Consider the following 26,052-nt stretch of genomic DNA (forward strand, 5'->3'; position numbering starts at 1 on the left):
TTACTTGTACAAAGACGCATTACCACCCCCTACCCCTTATTATTTTGCTTTGTCAACTCACTTGATACGCTATTTTTTTGTTTTATTTCAAATGTCGCAGCACAATGTTCTAATCGCGTGCAATAGCCTGTAAGTAGTTTTAAAACATTATATACGCTTGCAATGCCTTTTCCAAGACAGTTCTTGGGTGATCTAAATAAAGGCTTTGGTCATCTACTGCAGTCACCTTCTTTGTGCAAAGGTGAATACTTTCAAGATTTGCAAGTTCCATTTTGCGCAACGTTCGAATCCTGCGTAAATTTGCAATATTTAATATGATATCGTTGAAGTCTGAAACCACTAAGTGAGTTTTATCCAAACAACGCCTTATTGGAGCAAAGCAAAATCTGCATTGTATTTTTGCCGTGTTGCCACAGAATAATACTACCAGGCATGAAGAGTTAAGTACGGTGCTGGCTAGATTTTATTAATTATTTTAATGTGAAGGCCAAAACACTGGCAATTCAAAGACTTTCTACAAACATTTATACACCGCGAGTTCTCAGGGAAAATGGTAGAAATCATATCGTACTTAAAAATACTTAATGAAATAAACTGTCTTTGCGCATGAAATGAAGGAAGTTGTTTTGCAGGAGAAAGGATAATCTGAATAAGTGTATGATTTGTGCTTTTCGGGAATAAAGGATTTTTATACAGCACTAAGTTTTACTTTTTATGGCATAGGAAATACATAATATTTCACGTTTGCCTATGTCAGTACACCTTGTGTAGCCATCCAGTAATTCGTGAATGGTCTTTGATTTTTCATTCACGATTTGTATTCAGTTGTAGCTGTGAACACTTAATAGCAATTACTGGACATGTAGGGGTGAACACATATGTGTATTTGTCAATGCATTATGGACATACTGTATGAATGGAGGTCATTTACTTAAGCAGGTTGAAAGTATTTCTATAGATTATTACGTGTAATGTGTATATATGTATATAATGGAGATTTCCTTACCACTGCAGTAGGGGTGGGGTTGCAATGTTAACGGTCAACTAATGCAGAAATACAATATTTGGTAAGAACTAAAACCAAAGCGCGAGATGTTAAAAAGCAATATTTGTGAATAGAATATTAGTAATGCCAACTCTGTGTGCCTATGAATACTTGCTATCATGCTGAGTGTGTATTCACTTCAAAAGATTAAACAGAGATGGAGAAAATCTATTTTATCCAAAGCAACATTAAGCACTGCTAAACTATTAATATCCAACCCAGTTTAATTACATAATATAAGCTGTTTTTTTCTTTCCAACTTTCTACATTAAGGGAATGAAAATATGTTCATTTTGAATAAGTATGTTAGCTGTTATTTTTATCTCTTGCCCACACCAACATATTTTAATACATTTCATTAATGTAAAGTGGCTTTATCTTTCTTGCAAGTCTCTGTGAGTGTATTTACGATTCAGTTGTTGCTTATAATTGGACCTAAATAATGCAAGCTTCAAATCTTAATTTAAAATATTTGTCTGGCCAAAGATACTTATTGCATTTACTTTATTTATGTTACAAAGGCATTGTGTAATTTTTCTTTACACATATGCACAAAAATTTAAGTTTTAAAATATTTAATGACAAGGCTAATATCACTTTGAACCTTTTTTTGCACGAAAAATAGAAAGGAAGGTAGCTTGAATAGAGCAAAGACAGGTTCAGAGAGGTAAGATTATCCTTTATGTGGGTTACGTATTCAATTTATAATGCAGTGGTCTAAGAAAGACTTAAATGTTTGAAAGCAAAGCTATTTAACTAAAATGGTATTAGTGTCCTTAGAGATTTCCTTAACGCTGCAATAGGGGTGCGGTTGTAATGTTAATAATGAGCTAATAGTTTTTGATTTTAATGAAGACAGAAGTGTGTGATATCCAAAATCAGTATTTATTAATAGAGTATTAGTAATACCAACATTAGCTACAAAAAATTACTTGTTTTCAACTTGAGAGTAAAATCTCTTCATTGTGCTATCCGTAGAGAAATCACATAAAACATATTTAAGAGTAAATTACAAATATCAGAGCACAAATGTATTTAATTTTGAGGATTTTAACTAGCATCCTCCTAAAAAAGTCACACAAATGTACTTCTGTATAATGAACAACCCAATATTTTAACAGTTAATGTATAGTAATGACAATCATTAATACATTTTGTGATAAAAAGAATTAAACTGAATTATTTTAAAATGTGTATGGTATTACCTGAATCATCAGTACAAAATTGAGTTAAAAACCAATCGAGTTATGGCTAATTATTTTGATTCACTATACTTGAACAGAAATTATCAGTTTAGTAATAATCAAAATTCAATATTTCAAAATTTTGGGAAATTGTAGGTCAGAAATTCCAATACAAGCCATTTCACCTAAAATAATTAGCACATAGGGTAATTAATTTGATTGAATGATACAATATCTGAATATAAAATAAAACCTTCCCTTGGGAGCCGTGAAAGAAGTAGTGCATAGTCGGGTATGTTATTATTCAGCTTGTCTCTAGTAAAAAGAGTTATAAGCAAATTTCTTATAGTGAAAGGTTACGATTACATGAATTATAATTTTGTGTTTGCTTTCACAACAAAGGAATGTGGTTGGGAACTATTGTCCATACAGGGAGTCCATGTTGCTGTGGCAACATACATTTTTACATGTGTGTTTTAGTGTGGAGCTCTGGACTGGGATGGTACAGGCTCCAACATTCTTTCCATAAAATTATTGGCTTGGAATCTCTCCCGCTTTCATTGCTTTCCATTGCTGTGTGTTGAAAGGATTTTCAGGTTGATGACCAATCTGTGTACCTGCATTATAAATAGCATCTACCTTGGCCTCAAATACAATCATAGAATCGTAGAGTTGTGCAGCATGGAAACAGACCCTTTGGTCCAACTCATCAATGCTGACCAGATATCCTAAATTAATTTAGTCCCATTTGCCAGAATTTAGCCCATATTCCTCTAAACCCTTCCTATTCATATATCCATCCTGGCGTGAGACTCAAATCTGGAGCTTATGGCTCAGAGGCAGGAACACTACACATTGTGCAGGCCAAAATGTCCTCCTAAATTGCTTACAAAGCTCTAAAATGCCATCATGTAACTTTGAACATTGATAAATTGGGAACTTGCACATTCTATGAATGAAAATTCTATATAAGGGCATTATATACATATGTATTTCCATTAGTTTATATTTGAAATTAAGCCTGGTCAGGACACAAACTGTTGAAATTCCTAATGTATCGATAATTCTATTTCCTGGTAAGTTATGTTACTCTGAGTCAGACGGCCCCACTGTCAGAAAACAGAATGCTTGTAATTATAATTTTAGAATTGTCAGTTTATTTCATTGTTGATGCAACTCCCTCATAATATTGCAGGAGTATCTTGGCACAAAAATCACTATCAATTCACAGCTTTAGTTCCAGAATTCTTACTTATTATGAATTTATTTTGACTCTGATTTGTTGTGGTTGTTTCATTCATACACATACAGTTTGATAATTATCAATAGCTGAAAAATGTGTTGCTGGAAAAGCGCAGCAGGTCTGGCAGCATCAAAGGAGCAGGAGAATCGACGTTTTCGGACATAAGCCCTTCATCAGGAATGAAGGGCTTATGCCCGAATTGTCAATTCTCCTGCTCCTTTGATGCTGCCTGACCTGCTGCGCTTTTCCAGCAACACATTTTTCAGTTCTGATATCCAGCATCTGCAGTCCTCACTTTCTCCTAGTTGATGATAACTATCAATTTTCTAACAGGAAAGATCATTGGTATAATATCAAGTGATTAATGATTCCTTCTTTCATCCATTCCTATCTTTTCATGTTGCAGTGTGTGTTAGACTGTGAGAAGTCTGGGGTTTGCACTTTGACTACCATTGCACAGTTTCTTCATGAAGTCTTTCCAATGACCATTATGACCAATTGTGTGGCATGTCTAGCTCCGTTTGTTTCTGATCATAAGTTCGTATACTGCTCAAATCCAAGAATCAAAAAATTCATTTGAGGGGTGTGGATGTTTCTGGCTAAACTAGCATTTATTGCCCATCCCTAAAAGTCAACCACATTGTGTGGGTCAGCACTTACATGTAGGGAATACTAGGTAAGGATGACAGTTTCCTTCTCTAAAGGACATTAGTGAACCAGATGGGTTTTTCCAACAATTGACAATGGCTTCTTGCTTATTATTAGACTCTGGATTCCATCTGGCATGAAGTAATTTGAATGAAGATCCCAAAATGTTGCCTGGGTGTCTGGATTAATTCCCTCACCCATTATATATTTATAAAACACCTCTCAAGCAGTGGAACGCCTTAACATATTTTACAGGAGCAATACAGGAATAAGGTTTAACAGCAAGTCACGCAAATCCCAAGAAAATAAGAAATAGGAGTGGGAGTAGGCAATTCAGCGGATTGAACCTATACCACCATTCAATAAGATCATGGCTCATTTGATTGCAGGCTTAGGCAAGATGACAAAAAGATTGTCAAAAAGGTAGGTTTTTTGAGGAGCATCTTGAAGAAGAGTAAAAGAGGAAGAGAGATAGAAGTTTTAGGAAAGAATTCCGGATTTTTGCAGTTGAAGGCACAGCTACCCAGGGGTGAATCATTTAAATTTGAAATTCTCAAGAGGCCACGACACCAATGAAATCTGTACCATAAGACACTAACACATAATATCCAGTGAGCAGGCTGCAATCAAAAGAATTAAATTCATGTTTATGTGTAGAAAATATCAAATACTAGTTGACAGAAGCACCCTACCTTGAATATTACTTGTGTTGAGTTGCAGGCCTTAATAATGCTTTCATTGGGCAGTATCACATAGATCAAAGTAATTCCACCTGAAGTGAAGTACCAGAGAGCTAGTTATATTGTGCAGGTATCAACCACATTCTAATGCCTGGAAAGAAGGTGGTATTGGCAACAGCCAGCAAACAGATATTGAGAACAAGCAAAGATAGATGTGGGGCAGATAAAGGGGAAAGGGGTCACAAAAACAAGGATACAATAATAAGACATGTGCCACAGGATTCCAGAATGTCATCCAACCTGTTGAGCTTATCAGACTGTGTATTGCAATCACATACACTCCCACTGGTGAAGGAACAGCACTCCAAAAGCTTGTGATTTCATATAGACCTGTTGGACAGTAACCTGGTGTCGTGTGATTTCTACCTTGGTCCATCCTAGTCCAACACCGGCACCTCCACCTCATCCCATTGGCGAGCTGTGTTTGATTGGGGTCATGCCTCAGATATTTATTGTTACTACCTCTGTCTTTGTCCCATATGCTCTTCAAGTTCAAGATGTTGTGGGGGGCACAGGATCAGGTGGTCACTCCCATAAAGTCATGTCTAAGTTTTTACTGCAACATAAACTGCAGCTGACCATTCAGTCAGTTGCTGCACAATAACACTCAAATGTGATGGGAGACTGTTAGATGATTCTGTAGTTACCTAGGGAATGATTAATTATCAAAGTATACAGTTGAATTTGATACGTAAAAAAAGCTGAGAATACATTTTAATATTGGTCAGCCATTTTTTGAAATTTGTTCAACAACTCATGGGAGAGCCTTTGGTTAGATCAGCATATGGCCACATTCTTAGTTGCCATGAAAAAGGTGTTAGTGTGTTGCCTTCATGAGCTGCTGCTCTCCTTGGGGTGTAGGAATATGAACAAACGAACGAGGAAGAAGAATAGGGCGGGTGGCCCTTTGAGCTTGCTACCCCATTCAATAAGATCATGGCTGATCTGATTTTAAGCTCAACTCTACATTCCGACATATCCACCTGATAATTTTTGATCCTACTCGTAGTCAAGAATCTATCTACCTCTGCTTTAAATATATATAAACATTCTGAATCCTCTGTCTTTTGTGGATGGAAATTCCAAAGACTCATATCTCTCTGGGAGAATTCTTTTCCACATTTCTGATTTAAATGGGTGACCCCTTATTTTTAAACTATGTCTCCTCATTCTAGATTCTCTCACAGGAGATTCACAAGACATCCACCTGCTCAAGTCCACTCAACAGGATTTCATGTACTTCAGTGAAGTCCCTCTGACTCTTTTAAAATCTTGAGGATACAGGCCTAGCATTTCCTCCTAAGGCTATCTGCTCAATCCAGGTATTAGTCTCGGAAACCTTCCCTGAATAGCTTTCAATGCATTAACATCCGCCTATAAGTGCTGACCAGTACTGTATACCATAATCCAGATGCGATCTCACTTAAGTCCTCTATAATTTGAAGCATAACCTCCCTCATCTTGCATTAAATTTCCCTTGCAATGAAACATACCATTCTATTTGCTTTCCTGACACTTGCTGTACCTATGCACAAACCCTATCTGATTCATGCACAAGGCACCACTCTCTGCATCTCAGAGCTCTGCAGCCTCTCACCAGTTAGATAATTTGCTTTTGTTTTGCTCTTTCTGCCAAAATGGGTAATTTCCTATTTTCCCACATTATACTCTTTGCCAATTCTTTGCCGACCCACTTAACCTATCCATATCGCTTTGTAGGATCACCATTGTACATACTACACAACCATGACACAATTTTGACTGCTCTATTGATTGACAGCCATGTGGACTTATACCGGTTGCTGAAGAAAAATATGTTCAGAAGTTTCGATTCGTGTGGTGCTGGAAAAGCACAGCAGGTTAGGCTGCATCCGAGAAGCAGGAAAATCGACGTTTCGGGCAAAAGCCCTTCATCAGGAATAGGAATTTTGTTTTTATCCATGTTCAAAAGTTTGCTAATTTGTTTTTAAACTCTTAAAATTAACTTCTTAATACTTTGACCATTACTTTAACTCAGACTTTTTTTTCTTTCACCGAATTAATACATCTTAACTGCTTTTCCAAAATAGTTTGTGAATTTAAATGAATAACATTTTGTTTGGTGAAGCTTCCTGTGTACAAATTGGCTGAGACTCTTCCACAACGGAATTTACTTCAAAAGTATTCATTGGCTGTGAAATTTTTGATGTCTTGAGCGTAAAAGCCTCTCCTTCTGAACGTAAAAATATAATTACAAATTATATGTCACATTTTTCACTAATAATGCGCAAGATGCCATCTTCGCCAAAGCGATTACAAATCAGAGTTTAAATACAACAGATGGGCTCCCATTTCATGGATTGTGGTGGTTACTTTAACGTTTACGAATAAATGCAGCAGTACCAAAAGCAATAAGTCAGAACTGCTTTAGCTTTGTTTTCGTTAGGTTGAGCCAAGAAGTTTCATGTGGAAAGTTCAGGGTAGTAGAAAATGAATTTTGTAAATAAAAGATCACATTGTTCTGGTCTTTTTTTTAAAAATCAGTTTTGCTTTCCGGAATCCAACCAGGCTGTAAATTAAGTATTTTTGCACACTGGAACTCTTTTTCCTCTAATGCTGCCGCATTTTTCCTTTGTGTGGGATGCCCAGCAGCGAACTTTGTGCATCTCTACTTCCGTCAATTGAAGTGACTTCTGGGTGAGTTCATTGCTTTTTGAAAGGCTGAACTTACACATTTCACAACCACGAAACTGTCAAGTTCACTCTCCTCCCCGAAAGAAAAATGGTGCGGGTTTCATTTTATCCTCATGCATCGTCTTTTGTGTTTGCAAAGTCTTTTGAAGTTGAGTGTTTCGAAAGTTTAAAACTTAATTGCAAAGAATGCAAGTTTGTTGGGAAAGGGGAGGAGAAAACAATTTTGGCAATTTATTTTTTTCAGTGCAGAAGCTTATGTGAAATTCGCGAACGAAGTCCAAATAAATGAAAGGATGTTATGCATATGGTTTATAGTCTCACACGAGCTTCAGTTGCAAACTCGTTCCGCTGAGCTGCTACTTGCAGCCTGTGTGATTCTACCGCTCCCTGACCACAAGGTGTTGTGGACACAGTGCCTAGCCAGTATCCCTCCGCAGACTCCGGGCCTGGGCAAAGGGGCAGTAGAAAAGAGGTAGGGGTGGGGATTGGGGAAAATAGAATCTATCAGCGAACAAAAAACAGATCAACATAACCCAACTCGAGACTGTGCTGTAAAGTAATGATTTTCAAAGAGGTTTATGCATGGTCTGTGCATGATAAAGGCTGAAGAAAGGTTAATTTGTCGTTAGTTATGTTCCGAACACCCCCATTTCCTTCTTCCCTCTGCCAGGTGTGGGTTGGAAAGTTACGCACTACGTTCCGCAGGCGGAGGGGCACTCGCCGTGTCGCTGCCTCTTTATAAGGAGGCGTTGCTGCCGGTCGCCATTTTGGTCGGAGTCGCTGGCGGCGGCGGCGGTTGGAGAGCGGGAGACGGAGCAGGAGTGAGTAAGAGAAAGTGAGTGAGTATGAGGGGAAAGAGCCGCTGTCAGAGCCTCTCGGAGTGGTGGAGGGTGTTGAGAGAAAAGGCTATTTTGAAATACATAAAAGTAGTCAAGAGTTCGCCTCCGCCCTCAGGATCACTGGGAGCCGAGCTGGCTGCTGGTTCCCCCACTTTGGAGGTGCCCGTCCTTCAGTGTCGGTGGGTGAGGGAGAGCCCGGCCTCCTCCGGCCCTTCCCTCACTGAGGGGGGGGGGGGGAGGGGTTGCTGTCGGGGTGGGTGTGCGGGGGAGTGGCCAGCTCCTCCCGCTTTCAGAATTAAAAAAGATCAAAAAGTCGATTAACTCTTCGAACAACGTGGCATCGGGGGAGGGGCGGGTGTTTATTACCGGGTGAAAAGGGATTGGAGTTCACACTGGCGGGGGGGGGAGTTTACACTGAGTATGGGAGACTGGAGTGGGCGGGACGTTACCCTGAGGTAGGGGGGGAGAGGAGAGGGTGGGGGGAGTTTACCCTGAGGGTGGGGAGGAGGAGGAGGAGGAGGAGAAGGTGGGGGAGATTACCCTGAGGAGGGGGGGGGAAGTTTACCCTTGGGGGGGGGGGTGAGGAGGAGAGGATGGGGGAAGTTTACCCTGGGGGGGGTGAGGAGGAGAGGATGGGGGAAGTTTACCCTGGGGGGGGGGGGGGGTGAGGAGGAGAGGGTGGGGGAAGTTTACCCTGAGGGTGGGGGGAGTGTTTACCCTGAGGGAGGGGAGGAGGAGAGGGTGAGTGAGTTCACCCTAAGGGTGGGGGAGTTTACCTTGTGGGGGGGGGGAAGAGGAGAGAGGGGAGGAGAGAGAAGGAGCAGAGGGTGAGGAGGTTTAGGTTTACCCTGGGGGGGGGGTGGGGGGGGAGAGGAGGAGAGGAGCAAAGGGTGAGGGGGTTAACGGGGGGGGGGGGGGAGAGAGGAGAGAAGAGCAGAGGGTGAGGGGGTTTACCCTGAGGGGGGGAAGAGCAGAGGGTGGGGGGGTCAGTTTACCCTGAGGGGGGAGGAGGAGAGGGTGAGGGAGTTTACCCTGGGGGGGAGGAGGGAGTGGGGGAGTTTACCCTGGGGTGGGGAAGACAGGAACAGGCAGTTTACTCCGGGGCTGGGGTGTGAGACAGGAGTGGGGTGCTGGGCTGGTGGGGGAAATCAAGAGGATGGGGACTTTACCCCAGATGGGCCAGTGAGAGGAGAGGATGAGAAGTTTATCCAGGAAGGGGTTTACCCTGAGATGACCTCAGGGATGGCAGAGTTTACATGAGATGTGGCAGAGAGGGGCAGCGGCAGTTACCTTGAGAGGGAGGACAAGAGAGGAGGGGATGTTTTTCTTGAGGGGTGGTTGATAGGAAACAAAAGAGAAGGTTACCGTGGTGGTGGTGGGGAGGAATGAAAATGGGGTTGTTCACCCCAAAGGGGTTGAGAGAGGAGTGAGTGTTTACCCTGAGGGTGATTGTGCCTATTACTGCCTGAGGGTGGTGGAACCAATGTTGTTTTAATCCCAAGGCGGGTGTGCGAAGATGGGTTTCTACGTGGTGGAGCTGATGTTCCTCCTCGGGGGAGGTCAGGAGGGTACATATACTGAAGGCCTGCTGCTTCGATCTGGGCAGGGGCGATGGGAGGGTGTTTAGCTTTGGATTTAGAGCTCAAGGGGCCAGTGTTTTCCTGGCCTTACGGGTCCTTGGGTATTCATTTGGCTACAAGACTGAGGCATGTACTTGTGTTACAAACATTGAAGATTTAGCTTTTTATCCCAAGTTATAAGAGTGCATGTGTAGGCTACAGGAGTGTGGGAAGGTGAATGCCTTAACTGGATGAAACCATAAAGTGGGTTTATATTGAGGTGATTTTGTTTTCTGAATTGGCAGCATGCAGCTTGATCCCCAAATTTTAGGTATACGTGAATATGCTCGTGTCATTGATAAATTGTCTGGAATCTCGAGCAGTACTTGTTGAAAAATCGGTGAAATAGGGCAAAACTTGCTCATTAACAATTGAGTAGGCAAGTTATGCAGCAGTCTAGGATTTGCATTTTAAGGTAATTTCACTGATAAATGCTTTGGGTCATAGGCAAGCAGATCTGTTTTTGTACGAGTATATAAATTTTGAGCACTGGCTTAACCTTTTAATGGGAAAGGAGCATCCAACATAATACAAATTTAATGCAAGAAAGGACAAGTTTAAAGTGTCTGTTTTGTTTCTTCCAGAATAATTCTTTCTAGTAATATGGGGTTTTCTTGTTGCCTCAGGTTTCATGTGAGGATGCCTTTTGCTGAGTAAATAGAAGTTTAATGTGACCACGATTGCAACAATTGTGGTTGTTTTCAGGTTTCACTATCTAGTCCCTTCCTTACGTTCTGCTTTTATGGATATTGATTTACATATGGTCAGTTTTGTTCCTGCATTTTATGCTTGTGTAAATCTCAAATGTTAGCATTGATAGTTACAGATCTATTATTCAGTGTAGTTGGTTCCTGAATGTATGATTTGCAAGTTTGTTTTCCTTACAACTCACTGGTTAGAGTTGCGAATGGAAATTAGGTGTGTGTAGAAGGAGGAATCTTGTGACTGTTGATACAGTTCAAATGTGAAGTTGAGGCACTTCCATTTTAAATGGGAGGAGAAGCATGATGTGCAGTATTGGACAATTTCATTGTTTTTAACCTAGAAAAAAATGTGAACTGGTTTGGACCAAGTGTATTTTTGTGTGGCAGTGACCAGATGTTTTTAGCACACTATAATATGGCCAGTGTATTAAAAGTAGTGTTCAAATTTCTGGGGAAATAGATGCAATCACAAAATTCAATTCCTGAAATCCACTTGTGGTATCTCATAATAGAAACAAAGTTTCCTACAAAGATCTGTGGTCATGATTTAAGGTTTGTACTACAGTGTATGCTTGCACTTGAAGACATTGGCTCAACTTAAAAGCTGTTCTATTTGAGTTTCTACACTGGTATTTCTTTATAGTTTTAATGTATTTTGGTGTCTCATTGGCTTTGGTAACTTTAGCTGTTTTACTTGAGCCTATTATAAGCATGGGAATTCATTTAATAGATTATTGGCGTCCACTGTTATTTTTGCATTCCACAGTAGAAGAATCATTAAGTTAGATAAATGTTGCACTCCAGTGACAGATTTTGGTTATCTCTATCTGGTTATGAAGTTGAGATAGCTGTTGAAAATGAGTTGTGTTTTGACCGATTTGTGTTCTCATAGTTTCACCTTAAGCAATGATGCATGAATTTTATCTGTGCATTTTTGAAAGTTGCATTTTATTGCAGGTGTTTTTGTTTGTACTAAAAAGTGTAGCAGAAAGGAATTTAAAGATGTTAAGTTAGCGTTTGTATTCAGATTATCCCTCTATCTCTCCTTCCCTGAACACTCTGGCTCCAGTTGGACTGTGCTTCAATGGCTGCTGGCCACCAATCGTCACAGTACTGTACTGGATAACTCTAATTGTAAACAATAGGGGGAGCAGAGAAGGATTTGTCAGTTGCGCTAACCCCTCCCTGTGCATATGCAAAGCAAGCTGGAGTCCTCGACTGCCCTTTTTTTTTGCTTCCTTATGAATTCTGTGTAGCTTACATGGTATCCTGTTCACTGTGGCCTTGTACTACATTTGTGGTGTGTTTTCTACGAATGAGTGTTTATTATATAACATCTGTATTCAGAAAATATTTCTGTTCTAAATCTTAGAATTGAAAAAATTTTGTTGACTTCGTTTTGCACATGCTACTGGAGTTTAACATGTTTAATAGATTCTCTCTAGCGTACAAAGTTTGAAGTAGCTCTGTTAATGCAGAAAATATGTTTACTGGTGTTCAGTTAGTGATTAACAATGCCTGCTGTTTTTTTAAGAAAGTCAGGTCACCTTTTTTAAGTCTCGGGCAGCTGTGACAAATGACTTTGGGGAATGGTGTTTAAGGCTGGAAGGGAGTTGAGAAAAAAGTTTTGTGTTTGCACGTGCCACTTTATTTCTGCACCTCGCCGGAATATTTCAAATTGTTCATGCAAATAATTCATTTTTACTTTTAAGATTCTGGCCTAATGTGAAGTAAACCAGACCCCTGTGGATTTATTTAACCAGAACAAAGAAAGCCACACTTGATAATCGGTTCAGTCAACCTGTTCCTGTTTAAATGCTCAGAATGAAATATTATAAACTGGATTTGAAGTTGGGAATTATTGAATGTATCAATTGTTCAGACAAAAGACTTCAGTGTTGCAACTAGGAAGAGTAACGTTTTTTATAAAAATGCTGTCCTTTGTTTTAATATTTTTTCCATCATCCTTTTGCTAGTTTCAATGGTTGAGTTAGGTGATGGATTTCAAGTCAATATTTGCTCAATTGAACATTCTTATAGCTTGTACTTGGTCAGTGCTGACTGTATACACTGTTTGCCTATATAACGGACAAAGCACCTGTTTGTGGTATAAGCAAAGATGAAGATGCTGAAAATAGATAACAGAATATGTTGGAACTCTCATCAAGTTAGCAAGCATTTGTGAGAGAATAGATGTGTTGATGCTTCACCTTTTTGGATTGTTTATTTTTCAGAACTCTTGCCCCTAAACTTAAAACATAAGCCTGTACATTTGCTGGGTATCTGCATTTTGTTATAGCCCCTTTCATTTCACGAAGTTTGAAATTCTTTGCAGCCAGAATTTTTTTGAATGAGGCAATATAATTGTAGGAAAATGCACAATTATTTGAATTTGACCTTAACTGCAACAGCATAAACGACCAATGTTTGTCAGATATTTTGAGGAGGTTTTAAAGCAAGCTTCTGTTTTCAGACAATGGAATATAAACTGTTTATAGATTAATTGTAAGTTGGCTGTTCTATATAAATGCATTCTGGTTCCCTTCATAATGGGAAGGGAGCTTGTTTGCCTGTGCCAGCAATGTAAATATGGCACATAGCTGCTTAAAGTATGGAAGCTATGTGGAATGTTTTGACGTGAATCTGGATTATTAGGCTGGGAATTGGTGCAGCCAGTCTTGCAGCAGCTGAAAAACTCAGCAACCTTTTGGCCAAGACAAGGCTGTCATTCTCAGTGAGCATACCTAAAACATTAGCCCATTTCCTAGTTGGAAGCTGATGAACCAGTATTTCTAGCATTTAAGTTTATTTTCTTTACATGTACACTGATATTTATGATGTGTATGTTGGTCTAATTGGAGTAGTTTTCAGGAGTATTTGGTGTAAACAGTGGATTAATGTTTTGCTCATCTCTGGGGAAACTATTCAGGGGGAATGGGTCTTGTGGTGTAAAGTTGCCCTTTTGCAGTGTTCCCCATTTTTTTCCATCAATTGATCAAGCAATTGCAGGACTAATTTAAATCCTTTTGTGCCCTTCCCCATTAATTGGGACAGTGCCATCATAACATTAGAATGTAGCCCAATTTTTTTTTTGCAGGTAGTTTGCTTTGATTTTCATTAATTTCAGAAAGATAAGACATTGGCTCTGGTGATCTGTATTTTGTACCCCCAGCTGCCTTACAGTAGAGCTTTTAATAGATTTCAAATGTGTCCATGACTGGCTTTCATAGTTCCATTTAATAATGGTTCCCTGCTTTGAAATCTGTAAAAAGCTGCAAAATTGGTCTTTGTACAATGCCTACATTATTTTGAAGAATTTTTAAAAACTTGTGCCAACACCAGCAAAGGATTGTCTGTAAAGTTGTGGTTGTAGAAATACATTCAGTATGGCATATTGGAAAGAATGTGGTTAGGGTAAGGTGTGTGGAGACTACTGGTCCTTTGAAGTTTGTCAAATGAATTCCATGTGTGTGAAGGAGTAGTAACAACTAGCTTTAGAAAATGGTGCAAATAGTTGATATTAAGCTTTTTTATTTTAGTTCGTTGTAATTTTTATACAGGGCCTGGAAATTCAAAATTAAAGGCTTGAAGCTGCTCTAAAGACTCTGGAACGCATTAAAGCAGGGTGTTGGTTCCTGTTAAGCTAGTATGAGGCATTGGTGAGAGAGACATCGCTGGTTGACAGTCACTGGAAAGTTCTATATATTATACCTGTTAACTTTAAATATCTAAAATCAGATGCTGAAATGTGGGTGCTTCTTGGATACTCTTAACTGATGTGATTTATTAGTGATTCGGCGCAAGGCTGCCATTCGGCCCATTGTGTCAGTGCTAGCTGTATTGAATGTTGGTTGGATGTGTCAATAAATATAACTCTGCCTCTACTTGTAAGCCATTCTTCCTGCACCAGGGTTCGGGTGAGGGATCTGCTCTGGATGTGCAAGCTTTTGTTTTGGTTCTAAAACATCAAGGGTTACAAAATTTATTGCCAATGCCCACAGTTCTTAGTTTGGATTTTAGAATTTAAACACCAGTGAGTCAAGTGAACTGAAAATAGCTCTTTGCACATTTACTAGTTTGAAAAAAATCAAACAACACAATAAGATTGTAAGCATGCAAATAGTACCATAAAGCAAATGTGAAACAGTAGCTTGGACGTTTGTGCTGTGGTACTTCTGTTACTGTATAGCATGATCCAAAATCTATCTTCAGTGGTGTACTTTCTTCAGAAATTGGATATTGGAGATGAGTGATTTTGGGGGCTTTTAGGAAGGGAAGGGGCTGGAGTAGAAGTGGGTAAGAGTCATAAAGGAAGCACCTATCTTGTTCTGTAAGAGCTTGTCATCCTTAGTACTGACTTGCACAAAGATAATATGAATTGTTTTTCAGTAAGGCTGATAATGTTCCTGCAAGTGGCATCACAGGTAGACAGGATGTTGAAAAGATGTTTGGCACGCTTGCCAGAACATTGAGTTTGAGTTGGGGCATCATGTTGTGGCTATACTGGATGGTTTTGAGGCCACTTCTGAGGAACCGTGTACGGTTCTGGACCCCATGCTATGGGAAGGATGTTATTAAATTGGAAAGGGTGCAGAAATGACTTAGAAGGATGTTAATGGGACTGGCGGGTTAGAATTATAAGGAGAGGCGGGGTAGGCTGGGACTGTTTCTCCCTGGATATAGCAAATTAAGGGTTTACCTTCGAGGTCTATAAAGTCATGAGGGGTATAGAGAAGGCGACTAACAAGGTCTTATCCTTGGGCTGGTGAAGCTCAAACTAGAGGGCAAAAGTTTAAGATGAGGGGAAAGATTCAAAAGGGACCTGATTGGCAACTTGTTCACACAGCATGGGACATATATTGAGTGAAGCGATGGGGCGTGGCTACAGTTACAACATTTAAAACACATTTGGACAGGTACATGAATAGAAAAGATTTAGGATATAGGCAAAAAGCAGGCAAGTGGAATTTAGTTTGGGGAACCTGATTGGCATGGACAAGTTGGACCAAAGGGTCTCTTTCCGTTCTATATGACTCTCTGGTTGTAGGCATGATGAGTATCCATATTTTGGTTTGTTTTGCCATTTTAAGTATGTCTGTTCTGAAAGGAACATGGTAATATTGGACTCACTTCATTGAAACCTGCGAAATCATGTTGTGTAGTTACTTGGGAATCCATTTCCGCATTATATAGCATGACAGTGGGTACGCTAATTTCTGGTGAGTGATTGTTATAGTGCCTGAATGTGTACTTGAGGTCAGGAATGTTGCCACTGGGATTGCAGCATCCTTATGCGTAAGGAAATTCGGTGCTATTGTGCATGTCCAGGTTAGTTCTGATCTGTCAGATGAACATTCAGAATGGGTTTCCTGTTGGGCACAAGTTTTCTATTTCCTGATAGCTGTGGCTGCACCTGAACATCAGCAAATGACAGAATGTTTGTGTTTTGGCCCACATTTACATGTTTACGTCTTTGAGATTGCTCAAGGAGGAGTCCTAGCATCTTGCAACAGGAATTATCATCCAGGCCAGTAACTAACCTAGGAATCCACATCAGGCTTCAGGCCCACCAATGCCACCGCATTACAATACATTCCAGGAGTTCTGCTTGGACCATCATTGCCACAACTGTAGTCCAGGAGTACCACCAGGCCAGCCATGCTGCCACTGATGCAACTGTTGCTCATGTCAACCTGCTTGGCAGCTGTAGCCCAACATCCTGATTCTGACACTATCTGAAAATGCTGCATTTCCTGACTGCAGAGGCTGACTGTCTCTGTCTCTGCCATCTTCAAACGGTGCTGCTGCAGCCTTGAGTCCTTCACTGGTGAGCCCATCAGTGTTGACATCCCCATGCTCTGGCGTCATCTCTCACTACTGAAGCTGTTGCTATTGTGAGCTCTAAGGGCTTGCTGACACTCGTAGCCACTGCACATGTTCACAATGCTGGGCTCGCTCTCACCCTGCGAAAGACAGCAAAACAGCTTTTTAAAGGACATCTAAAAGTTCTCCTCCCAGCCATTCACTATCCTGACTTGGAAATATGTTACTTTTCCTTCACTGTTGCTGAATCAAAATCCTGGAACTTCCCAATGACTATGAATCTCCCTACATCAAATAAACTGCAGTGGTTTGAGATGGCAGCTCATAGTTGAAAGTTTACAAAGAGATCAAATACAGCACCAAAGCTGTGAAAAGTGAACTGTTGGGACACTTGACCATGGTGAGTTGAGATGAGCTGAATTTGTAGGGAGATCTGAAGCTGGGGAGCTGAGCATTTGAAATCTTGGCTACCAGTGATGGAGTAATTAAATCTGGGAGGGGCAAGAGGCCAGGTTTGTAGGGTTAGTGTGGTTGAGAGATAAAATACTTCGTTATGGCCTCATGCTTTTTGTGTTGATTTGATGATGGATCTGCGTTGATGATGGCTCTGTCAAAAAATTTATATCTGCAGGAGAATTGTGGCCAGAAGGGCCAAGCTTTGAATCCTTGTCTGGTGAGCTAGGGGGCATCAACCAGTAGCCCTTTCCCAGGCCAGTGGAAAAATTGGCCCACCTTTCCTGGTCACGTTAGGTAGAATTTCCTTTGCCTCTGTTGAGTGGTGACAGAATTTTCCTGTAAGTTGTACAACCTGTATGCTGTCTGGGTTGATGTGAAAAGAACAGCAAATTGCTAGGAGGCTAGAATGTTCAAAGAATGTCCTGTATGAATAACTGCCTTCACGAATGGAAGGAAATTGTTTGGAAATAAGATGTTTTCTGAGTATTAATCTTGAAGACTGTCTTGTATTGAAGAAAAGACCTTCTTAAAGTAGAATGTCATAATGGCATTTGAGTATGGCATAACAAGTGATTTAAGAATCTTGGGTGCAGTGTCAGTAATTCATCCATAAAGCTGAATGCTGTAGTTGTAACCATAATTAATTTGAAGTATGAAAAGGAACAAATAAGCTTGAAGAAAAGGTTGTTTAGTTTAAATTCTGCACAACGATCCAGGCTTCTTGATAATGTTGGTAAATCCTTTTGCAGATCTGTATGTTGAGTGCGTTGTTTTGACCTGAATTTGTTGGTCTGTCTGTGCCATTCCAATTTGAGCCAATATACAGCTTGTTAGTGTGACCGTTTGTGGGTTTTTTTTCAAACTTGACTTTGTGCAGATCTGTCTGTTTGACATAGTCTTTTATGTACTGATTTAAAACTAGTATTTATCTAGCATAAATATGGACTCGGTGTTACCAACTTGTAGACAGCTCTACATTGTGCAGTGACCTTGCAAGGTAAAAGGTTTTAGAAACAAGGTTGTGTATTCTAAGTAATTAAGCAAACCATTCTTTAAAAATCAATGTTAATTCTAAATGTTGCATTCACTTTGAGAACAGAATGATATTTTAAAGAAATTCTTTCATCTGAAGTAAGTGGGTCATTCTTATGCGTAGAAAGCCAAAGATTCTGCAGATTGCTATTACAGCTGAATGCTTCAGCTTTTAAAGAAAAACACCCCGATTTAGGGTGTCTTTCATTTCTCCCCATAGCAGTATACCAGAATGATCAATAATTAAAATTAAAATTTAATTTGTAGGCCTTGATTTAAATGCATTTACTGCATGTTTTGTTGCATGGAATTATATAGAATTTAAGAAGAGCTAATGGTTTATTATGGTGTGTCTCTGATATTGGAATTCTTGATTACAGATGTGAGTAACTCTTTATATTCATTGAATCTTGAGGTTTAAAAAAAAACTTCCCGTTTGAGCCCTTAGGTTTCAGTCCTTTGCTCCAATAATACTGGTAGCTTGTTTCCTTGGCTGATTCTTTTCACACATTGGTCTGTGTTAATAGTGGTATATTTTTGCCTGCTTTTTTAAACAATGTCTGTCTGTTTGTCTGCCTTTTCAGCGGTCTACTCTCTTAGCTGACCTAGCATCCTTATCTGACTATTGGATAAGGAAGAACATTGCTCTACTCCCTATCCCTCCACCAAAACCCACATTGGTCACTGACTAACAGCCTTACTAGCTAGGGATTGCATGGTAGGAAAGTCAAGTGACAAAGGCATACATCAAATTGCTTGTATAATCAGCATTTTATATTCAACCTACCATTTTGTTTTTTTAATTAGTCTTTTTAAATAGATAATAAAAAATATTTTGGATAACAGACCCAATGTTTCTGTAATGCAATTTTCAGTTGTTTTCTGGTGATTGGTGTTTACAGCACAGTTGTAGAAGGTAGCTGTGATTAAGTTTGAAAGTCCAAGTTTGTTCCCTAAATCTGCCTCAATTTTGATCTCCAAGTCTTTCTGTAGCCTTATTGATCGGAGATCTAAAATGCATATTAATGTCCAGCTGTACTTGGTACGATTAAATGTATTGACCTCTGCTTAGCCTGTTTATAAGAGTTTTGTTTTTGTGGCTTTTGCTTTAGATAATGCATTCATTTTAAGTCCTTTAGAATGGAAAAGTTTTCCAATGACCTCAAGTGAAATTAAGTTGGTACTTTTTCCATTGAGTTCATCTTGAGGTCACTGGGGCCCTAGTTGGGCTTGCTTTGGCATGACTGAGCTGTTAGCATAGTAATGTGATTCAGATTAATTACAGTAGAATAATTGGTCTTCTGTAACCTGATTGGCTAAACCTGTGGACTGCACAGCACTTTTTGACATGGCTTTGGAGTATTGGCTTATGCCAGAACGAATTTTAGTTGATGTATGGTCTCTGCTAGTCTGGGTTTTCATTTTATTGCGAGATAGACATTTTGACTGAGTGCAAGTCTGGAGATATATTCGTGGAGTGTGTGCAACAAACATCTTGTCAATGTGTATGTTGCCCTCTTCTACAACAGCTTGGGCTTTTAAACTTATCTCATCTGATAATACCTTGAATTTATTTCCTGATTTTTTCCATTATAAAATGTATTAATTCTCCATACGAACTGGTACTGGCTGCTTGATTCTTTCAGGAAAGTGAGTGGACGTGTAACCCAGGAGCTCCTGTTTTCTCCCTCTCTTCCTGAGGAAGATGACTAATCTGGGCCAGACACTATTCCGCCTGCAGCTCTTTTTATGTCATTTCCTTTTGTTTGTCTATGGAATGAATTACCAAATTTCAGAGCTCTCTTGATTTTCTTCTGAGTGTGTAGGCATGTTTGCAGTACATTCTTGGCAAAGTTAATTCAGTACTGTGGTGTTTTGTTTGCTAATAGTGAAGTTCCAAAGTATAAGAGTAATGTTTAACATTCTGAAGAAAGGCATAATTTTAGCTGGGAGTTTATATTGGAAGTTGTAAGCTTTTCATCTTTTTGAAATAAATTAAATACATAAACCCCACTCTTCAGTACAAGTATGACAATAGCTAAGGTCTCCTGAATAGGCAGTGATATTGAATGGGTGACTAACATTTGTTGTAGAATGAGTGACGAGATCTTGAAATTAAATCTGTAAATGGTGTTGTGTAGAGTGACTCATATGGGTGTGGAAGAACTTTATGCCGCACAGCTCGAAACTGTTCAAAGTGAAACCAGATAAAGTTTCATTGATTGCAGAATCCAAATCTTGACCATTATTTTACTTAAAAGGAAATCCAGGGCAATAGTGAGTAAGGCCTGTTGACTACGGCAGAGGTGGTACAATAATAGCTACAGTATCCTGGTGGTCTTGTGATGAGGTAATTGTGATTTCTAATCAATATACTGGCTCTTGGTGACATCTGATAATGTAGTGTCAGTTTTGCCATGTATTTTGATACCACCCAGCTATCCCTCAACATTGCCACACAACTCTTGGATATCTGTAAATTAGTAAATTGCATGCTTAGCAACCAGAGCCAGATGAGCAGAAATTTCCTCCCAACTAAACCGTGGGAAGGTCATAGGTATTTTTCTTAGTTCCTTGTATTAATTGTGTTCCTTTCTACTATTATTATCTTTATTTCTGGCAACTATGAAGCTGAACCATTGTAACATTGGTCTTATACCTGACCTTTAAGAGCTTCTGACTAGGCATTCATGCCATCACTATGACTACTTGTTTCCACTTCTAGCATTGCCTCATTCTGTTTACTACTTGACTCCCCTGTTGAAACCTACAGCTGTTTTTCTCCTGTAGTCATGACTATTCCAGTTAACTCCTGGCTGTGTCTCATTCATAAAACTTGAGATCTTCAAAACTCTACCTGTGTCCATTAATCCAGGTTTTCCTGGATTGGCTCCTGGTTGACCAATACCTTAAACCTGCTGTGAAGTCCCACCAAGGCTTCAATGTTTACCTCCTTGTGTTACTTTAGTTTCAATTGCTGCACCATTATAAGACAAGCCTTTAGCTGCTAAGGACTTCAGCTTTGAGATTCTGACACTAAGCATTTTTGCCTGCCACCCCCCCTTTCCTGTATCGAATTGCTACTTTCTCAACTTTGTTTTTGTTTATCTGCCCTCATCGGTGCTAAATTATTTTATAACATTCTGAGGCTAGGGATATTTATGTAAAATGGTGCTGTATAAATGGAAATCATTGTAATCTAGAGACAATGATTAACAATTACAAATACAAGTGCAGAAAAGCAACGACATTATTCTTGAGGAACTCTACCTGATATTCATCATTTTTTAATTTTAATGATTATTGTGACTTGGTGTTTATCTTTAGGAAGCCAGTTGTATTCTGGCAGTTTTGGGAAGAGATACTGAGGAAAGGAAGGAACTGCTTTGTCAAGACTTGTTAAGGTGAAGTAGGCTACTTCATGGTGTCTATGAAGAATCATTTAGAATGTAAAGTGCAATTAAATCTCTAACCAACTGTTGTAAAATGTTACATTTTCATTTATCATTTCTGGCTTTGCTTATCATTACTTCCTGGTGAATGACGTTAGCTGATCTTGGGCTGGCAATTGGAACACTACAGTTGAGCTCTCTCTTTGGTATTGGGAGGACTGAAATTAACAAATCGATGAGAACATGGATTTTGGGAGAGTAGACGTTTGGGCTTGGCTGTTTGATTTTCCGTCATTTGAAAGGCTGCCAGCACTTCTTGTCTTAGACTTGTAAAAATGGTTGCTTCTGTAAGGTATCAGTTCTAAACACCTGTGAAACTACACCAGCATAAATCAGAAAAGAAGTCCAGATAGAACCAGTCCTCTGCAATGAAAGCAAAATATTCAGGAGGTCTCGTAGCAAATGTGGTGAAGAACAGAAGGTTTTTCAGATTAATTACCTACTGTCCAGCTTGAGGTCATGGACCTCATGTGTTAACTCTTCCTGTTCTGGAGATGCAGTCAATGAGTTTAAGTTTATTGTTTTTTTTAATTTCCAGTTTTCATAAATCTGACAATTCATAGATTTTGAGGAATCCTACTGATGAGATGTCGATATTAAGATTTGTTCACATTTCTGTTGTCTGAGGGCATTTGTGTTTGACGACTATGTTTGAGAATCTGAAGAATTAATTAGTTTTATTGGTTCCTTCTGATTCAGTCACTACCTACTTAATTTGAAGTGATTGCCTGTCACTTTTTGATGGTTTGCCCTGGTTGATTACTTAATGCTGGGTGCAATGCTTGTACATGGCTTTAGTCTGCTACTGTGCATCAGTATTATTGGGCTCTTACACCTCAACTAATCTTTCTTCCTGTGGTCTGTGGTAGGAAATCTTGTGTGTCTGTATTGCATCCTGTCTTGGTGATCTAAACCAGTTGTGTGGTTGAAATTGAGAGTTCAGTCAGTGCTTTGTAGGAACTGAAAGTATAAGTTACTTAATTGTAATGATTTTTGCTTTGGAGGTGAGATGTTTGACTGAGTTCTTTAAGTCATTGCTGTTATGTCAGAGTCCTTGTGGTAAGTTGTTCTTTCAGTCTTTTAACTTGTGTCCTGTGTTTAGTCACCTCGACTTCAGTCATGTTAGATTTCTTTTTGGTTTATCCGTCCTTGATGTCACCCTGTAGCTTCCATTGTCCTTGTCTATTGCCACTGGGAAATTTTCTTCAACTCTCTTACCCATTTATAAGTTTTCCTAGCTCCATTATCTTTGTCCAACTTGTCAGGCAACAAGGCCCAAGAACTGCAGAATTGGATTGTAATGTATTTAGTATCTAGAGTGTATTCTGGTGAAAACTCCCTTCCCTCTCTCTAGTTAGCCAAAATCTCTGACCAGCTCCAAGCTGCTCAATTTTTGACATGACCTGATCTTGTCAGTTTGCAACATCTGTCAGTCACCCAAGCCCAGGAGACTTTTGGTCTGCTGATTCCTCGTTGACCCCAGTTCTGCCCTTGCCCCTTGCCAAAATTATTGATAGATTCTGCTCTCTTTTAATGCTATTGTCAACTTTCTTCAAAGCTTGGATTTATTCTGGTTCCAGTCTCTAATTTTTTTTGTCCAACAGTCTTTACAGCATGAGTGTCACCTCCATTTCCTTTCCACATCTTTTCAGTATACTCTTTCCAATTATTTTCTAATACTGCAAGGGCTGAACCTATTTTTTTAATGTTTGAAAGGGTTGCAAACCTAGTTTATATTTTCCACTCTGGCTATTTTAATAGTTCAATGTACAGCTGAATTCCCAAGTATTAATACCACGTTACCTGACCTTGCTATTGCTGGTGTGCCTCAGCAGCCATTAATGTCTTGGTCATATCTCGCAGGCCCTATATAACACTTCAAATCTGGCCTCCTAATGCCTGATGAAGGATCAGTGCCCCAAAAGCTAAGTGCTTCCAAATAAACCTTTTGGACTATAACCTGGTGTTGTGATTTTTAACTTGGTACACCCCAGTTCAACACCAGCATCCCCAAATCTTGTATGCCTTGGCATTGCACATACATAATCTGTTCTGCTATAATGTGGTTATTCAATGCAAATTGGATTGATTGCGATTGAAGAACTTAAACCATTATTTGTAGAATGGGAACTTTGTTTACCTGTATTGGCTATAACATGATTTCAGCCCCGTTTGTTTAAATGGTGTGGCTATTGTGTGATTTTCTTGAAATGGAGATTGCATAAGAATGGAACTATGGTGTTATAATTAGAACTGACTGTCCCTATATTTTCTAGAATGTTGATGGTTTATGCCCGTTCCATCCTTCTAGGCAGTGAGTTCCAGATTCCCACTTGCTAGTAAACCCCTCTGCAAGCTCTTCAGTGCAATCACATTCCCCCATAATGTGGATTCCAGAACTGCATGCAGTGCACTAGCTGTGGTCCGACCAATGTTTTGTACAGTTCCAGCATAACCTTCTTGCTCCTGAACTGTCTTGGCTAATGGAGGTAAGTATCCTGTGTGATATGGTAACTACTTTATCTACTTGTCCTGATACTTTAAGGCGATGTGGGCATGAACACCAAAGTCCCTCTGTTCCTTCATGCTCCCTGGAGCTCTACTGTCCATGAATTCCCTTGCTGTTTGTCCTGCCCACGTTTAGCCTATCTGACCAACCCATCTATATTGTCCTAAAATCAAAGGATGTCCTCCATGTTATTTGCCAAACCACCAATTTTTGTATTGTTTATGATCTTATTTTCAAGTATATCATTGTTTCTGCCACAGGGGGTTCAGCACTAATCCCTGCAGAACCCTACTGGACACAGGTGTCCTGTTATTTAAAAACATCCCTTGACCATTACCTGCTTCCTGCCACTCAACAAATTCTGGTTCCAATTAGCTAAATTTCTTTGAATCCCATGTGCTCTTAGCATTGGTGTCAATCTCTCTGTGGCACCTTATTAAAAGCCTTGCTGAAGTCATAATTAAATACATTCCCATCATACATCTACGTACATGGCTACCTCTTTGAAAAATTCAATCCAGTTGATCAGACATGACATCCCTGAACAAAACCAAGCTGACTGTTGATTAATCAATGCCCTTTCAAGTGCAGATTTAGTCTGTTCCTCAGACTTGCTTTCAGTTGTTTTCCTTAGAGGTTAGATTGAATAAGTTGCAGTTTCCTGGTTTATCCCTTGCTCCCTCCTTGAATAACAGGACCACATTGACTGTCCTCCAAACCTTTGGCACCTCTCCTGTGACCATGGAGGAATTGAAAGTTATTGCCAGCAGCCTTGCTATTTCCTTCCTTGGCTCATTCAGTAGCCTGGGATACATTTCATCTAGTTGTGGAGATTTTTCTTTCACTCAGCTTCCTCTCTGACTCTTAATTTGTTTTAAGTATATCTGTCTTTATCCCTGATTTCTATACCATACTGTTCATCTCACTCGTGAAGACTGACCCAATTCATTTAGAACCCTATTTCCACCCATTGGCTCCAGTGACAAATTACCATTGTGATTCTTAATGGGCCCTACTCCATCCCTCATTACCCTTGTACCCTTGCGGTACTTTAGTACTGTGCCTTGTCCCATCAGTCACAGTAATTTGTAATTATACACAACAGCATCTTTAATGTAACTGGGTGTTTGAGATGCTTGAGAAACATGATAAAATATAATGGTACTGCTGCAGAGGGAGATATAGAGATATGTTTTAAGGACTGCCTTCAAGAAGGAATGTGCAAGAGAAGAGAGGTGAAGAACTTTAGGGAAGAAATTTCTGATTAGTGTTTCACTGGTTGGACAGTAATGTTATGGGAGTAGAAATTAGCAATGGCATTATGTAATTGAAAGTTAATTTGGGTCACCTGGCAAAGGTTGCAAATATCCTCTGCCCCCAACCCCCTGTCTAATGTACACTGCTCCCCTGAAGATTGTTTTCCTCCTTTTCTTTACACTTTCCCTCATCACCAAAACCCACATCACCATCACTGCCCAAATTTGAATGCAAGTTTCTCAAATGTAATGCATCCTACCTTTAAAGGTTCATCTTTAGTAAGATGTTCTGATCTTGATCCCTATCTTTGCCGCTTATTCTCAGACACAGAGCTGTAGGTTTTTTGAACAAAATCTTGTAGTTTTCTATTATTGACATGGTTGAAAATATTGGTAATTCTGGCTAATATGGAAACTTGCTGAATAGACTTGGAAGAGCCCGGGTTTGTTTTTGCAGTTGACTAACGTTGAGAATTTTCATTGCATTTGGGTAGCATAGCTGACCTGGTACTATTATTACAGGGTGTCATATCTATGGGAGTGGTGGTGAATTTTTGTTCCTTTTGTGTGGTCATCAGAAAGTCCGTTATACCTCACTGTAATGCTACCGTACTCAGGTCAGTCAACTTTGCATAATTCCAGGAGTTTCCAATTTTGTGGGTGATTCTATAATGTGGATGGGATGAAAAGTTGTGGAGAGAAAGTAGGATTAGGCTATTGAATTGGATGGTCAGCCATGATTGTGATGAATGACGGAGAAGGCTCAAAGGGCCAAATGGCCTCCTGCTCCTATCTTATGTTTCTATGTTTAAAAGGTGAAGTTTTGAAA

General features: G+C 39.6%; 1 protein-coding gene across 1 annotated transcript in view; it reads left to right on the forward strand.

Annotated features, from left to right (window-relative positions):
- Positions 1-8,203: 8,203 nt before the first annotated feature.
- The window catches only part of ctnnb1 (catenin (cadherin-associated protein), beta 1), a 37,086-nt gene continuing 19,237 nt past the window's right edge, over positions 8,204-26,052 (forward strand). The window contains exon 1 of the mRNA XM_072560393.1: positions 8,204-8,368. The gene's annotated coding sequence lies outside the window, so the exon portion shown is untranslated. The remainder of the gene's footprint in view (positions 8,369-26,052) is intronic.

The sequence above is a fragment of the Chiloscyllium punctatum genome, chromosome 41 (genome assembly GCF_047496795.1).
Source record: "Chiloscyllium punctatum isolate Juve2018m chromosome 41, sChiPun1.3, whole genome shotgun sequence".
Classification (NCBI taxonomy): domain Eukaryota; kingdom Metazoa; phylum Chordata; class Chondrichthyes; order Orectolobiformes; family Hemiscylliidae; genus Chiloscyllium; species Chiloscyllium punctatum.